This window comes from Dipodomys ordii, unplaced genomic scaffold (assembly GCF_000151885.1).
Source record: "Dipodomys ordii isolate 6190 unplaced genomic scaffold, Dord_2.0 Scaffold41, whole genome shotgun sequence".
NCBI lineage: Eukaryota > Metazoa > Chordata > Mammalia > Rodentia > Heteromyidae > Dipodomys > Dipodomys ordii.
The window spans coordinates 124824-128552 of NW_012267257.1; the positions used below are offsets into that span (position 1 = coordinate 124824).

General features: G+C 52.8%; 1 protein-coding gene across 1 annotated transcript in view; it reads right to left on the minus strand.

Annotated features, from left to right (window-relative positions):
* Gpbp1 (GC-rich promoter binding protein 1) overlaps nucleotides 1-338 on the minus strand; it is a 63318-nt gene extending 62980 nt beyond the window's left edge. The window contains exon 1 of the mRNA XM_013018501.1: nucleotides 71-338. The gene's annotated coding sequence lies outside the window, so the exon portion shown is untranslated. The remainder of the gene's footprint in view (nucleotides 1-70) is intronic.
* Between the last annotated feature and the right edge of the window lie 3391 nt (nucleotides 339-3729).

Consider the following 3729-nt stretch of genomic DNA (forward strand, 5'->3'; position numbering starts at 1 on the left):
CGCCGACACGGGCGCCCCCCCCCGCCGCCCGCTCCCGGACTCCGGCGAGGAGCGCGGAGGCCGTCGTTACCTTCCGCCCCACCAGAGGTGCCCCTGGCCTGGGGGTGCCGTTGCGCGCGATCCCGGGAGGAGGTTTTCGGTACTTTGAATAATCCCCTTTTGCCGCTTTTCCCTCCCCCACAACCAGTCTCAGTCCCAAAATGGCGCCGACCCGATCCGCAATGTTCTGGGCCAAGTCTCGCGAGATCGTGGAAAGTGGTGAGGCGGGGAAGAAACTAGAGGGGTTGAGAAAAGGAGGGAAGGCGGGGCGAGGAGACCGAGGAGGGAGAAAGGGTGTGGAAGAAACAGTGAGAACGAACCTACTGGGCGGGGCAGCAGGAGGAGCGCCTCCACCGGAGAACCTTCTGGCCCAAGCAACTGCTCACGCCCCGGTCAGAGAAGCTCCGCCTTCTACGTCGGCGGCGGGGGACGGGGAAAGGGGCGTGGCTACGTCTGGAGGCGGGGCTTCTAGGAAGCTCTGGAGGCAAGGACGCGCGGGGGGCGGTGGCTCCACGTGGTGACGTCAGGAGCAGCTGGAGTCGGGGATTACCCCCTGCTGCTGACGTGAAGCTAGTGAACAATCGGGAACGTTCGGTGGAAGGGGGAATTCCCCGCCGCTCTCAGAGGAGCCCCTCCTCCCGCCCCTCCCCTGCCGGATTCCACTCCGAGCCGGGGCTGGTGGGGGCCTCCGGAGCGCGGCGCGGGCGGCCGTCGCGGGTGCGGCGCGTGCCGCTGCGTCCTCCCCGGCGCGGAGCTCTTGAACAGCCGCGGCGCGCGCCGCTCGCCGTCCGCAGCTCCGGGTCCTGGTGAATCGGGGACCCGCGCACGGCGCGTGTGCACAGCCCCGCGCGGGCGGAGCGCCGACCGGACTTGGGTCCGGCGCCATTGGGCGCCCGGGTGCCGTCAAGCCAGCAATGTGTGCAAATCGGGAACGTGTCAAGCCTCGGCCCCGGGGAGGACGGCCGGTGGGCGGCGGACGCTGACGCGCCGGGGCCCGAGCCCTGGCTCCCCGAGGCTGCCCGGCTGCTCGGGTCTCGTTCCAGGGACCACCCTTCTCGTTTCTTCTGCCCGGGGAGACTTACTCCCGCCACCCGAAGACTTTATTGTTGCCGTGGAAACTAAATAAACGTGGCAGATTCCGTCTCTCTTCACCGGCATCGCTGGACACTCTTTGAAACCTCGGGAGCCGGCATTCCCGGGAAGAGGAAAGCAGCCGGTGTTTACCGGGGAGGACGGGAGGCGACGAGCGGAGAAACGGAAAATAGCTGGCCCTCGGATTCCTCGGCAAACCCGATCCTCTTGCCCGACGCCTGCTGGGTGTGCAGTGCCGCGCAGTGCTCGGAAAGCCGGGCCGACGGCTCTCGCGTGCACGTTAGTCCTGACGCGCGGGCGCCCGCTTTGGGGAATGAACAGATGCCCCGCCGGGCACAACGAGCAGTAAATGACACTCGTTTCGTTTTTCAATCTCTGAGTTATTTTGCAGGTAGGGAAACTGGTCTTTAATGTGGAAGTTGGCCGCTCTATTCAGCAGTACCAGGAACAACGTTTATAACATGCATTCCTCCACATCACGTTGCACCCATACAAGTAACATACTAGGAGAGAATGCATGCTATTTCTAAGCATGATGTCAACCCGGGACACACAGGAAAAAATAGTCTGATCAAAACAACTTTGTGCATTTCATATGACCAAAGCCATTATGAAATTGAAAAACTGATAATGAAATGGAGAAAAAATTGTAACATGTACAAGAAACTGTTTTGGTTATACATGCCTGCATACTGTTCTCAGTATCTAATTTTGATATGTAATATGTATATAATTTTTTATTAAGGTGATGCACAGAGGGATTATGTAAGCCAGGTAAACTACGTTTCTTTTTGTACAATGTCACCCCTTCCCTTGCTCTCTCCCAGTTTTTCCCTTCCATCCACCCATAAGTTGTATAGTTCATTTTCCATGTAGTGTCTAGTGAGTACCATTGGTGCATTGGCTCACCCTGTGTCCCTCCATTTCTGTGCTCCATCTTACCTTTCCAAAGACAGATAACACAAAAAAATAACAACGGGGAAAAACACTCATTTCCATATCCTGAAATTTATTTTTTTTAATTCTTGTAGAGTTCATATACAGAGGAGTGTAGTCGCATGAATCGGGTAATGAGTAATGAGTACTTTTTTTTAACCATGACTCTCCTTCTGCTTCTCTTTCTTTCCTGGAGTTTATTTCAACATGTATTATATGATTAGAGGCACCCAGACCCATCAACTTTTAAAATGTCAAATGATGGGCTGGGAAGGTGGCTCAGTGGTAGAGTGCTTGCCTCCCATGCATGAGGCCCTGGATTCAATTCCTCAGCACTACATAAGTAGAAAAAAGCCAGAGGTGGTGCTGTGGCTCAAGTGGTAGGGCACTAGCCTTGAGCTGAAGACAGAGGGACAGCACCCAGGCCCAGAGTTCAGCCCCCATGACAGACCCTCCCCCCCAGAAAAAGTCAAATGATGTAACTGGATGCAGATGGCTCATGTCTGTAATCCTAGCTACTCAGAAAACTCAGAGCTGAGGATCCCAGTTCAAAGCCAGCCAAGGCAGGAAAGTCCATGGGACTCATCTCCAATTACCCACCAAGTGGTGTCTCAAGTGGTAGAGTGCTAGCCTTGAGCTGAAGAACTCAGGGATAGTGCCTAGGCCCAGGGTTCAAGCTCCATGACCAAAACAACAACAACAACAAAAACCACTATTAAGAATATACTTATGTTAGACACTAGTGGTTCACACTTGTAATTCCAGCTACTCAGAAGGCTGAGATCTGAGGATTATGGTACAAAGCAGCCTAGGTAGGAAAGTCTTGTCTCCAATCAGCCACTAAAGTTCAACTGTGGCTTATTTGATGGAGCACTAGCTTAAGCAAAAAATAAAAGCTCAGGGTTGGCACCCAAATCCTGAGTTCAAGCCCCAGAACTAGCACATGCCCACAAAATGAAAATACTTAAGGAATGTATTATTGGCTTTTTTTTTTTTTTTGTCGGACATGAGGGGTGATCTCTGGGCCTGGGTGCTGTCCCTCAGCTATTCAGCTCAAGGCTAGCTCTCTACCTCTTGAGCTACAGTGCCACTTCTGGCTTTCTGGTGGTTAATTGGTCATTAGAATCTCACGGACTTTCCTGCCCAGGATGCCTTTGAACCGTGATCCTCAGATCTCAGCCTCCTGAGTAGCTAGGATTACAGTCACAAGCCACCAGCGCCCAGCTAATCCCTAGTTTAGAAGGGTGAGATCTAAGGATCTCAGTTCAAAGCCAGACTGAGCAGGAAAAGCCCATGAAACTCTTTCTTCCAATTAACTACCAAAAAAGGAAGAAGTAGACCTGTGGCTATGGTTCAAGTGGCAGAGTGCTAGACTTAAGCACAGGGACAGCACTCAGGCCCTGAATTCAAGTCTCAGTACTAGCACAAAAACAAAACAAAACAGTGAAAAGCAGAGCTGGTGTCCTCGCCTCAAGGAGTACAGAATCAGCCTAGCAAAATTAAAGTCCTGAATTCAAACACCATTACCTCCTCAGCTCCCAAAAGAGATTAAAAGCCTAGATGAAGTTTTAAGAAATGTCAAGAATGGAACTGATACATAGCAGCCATGAGTCCTGGGAAAACATAAAGGAAACCTAAATCAGGATGGGCTTAGAAGGTCTG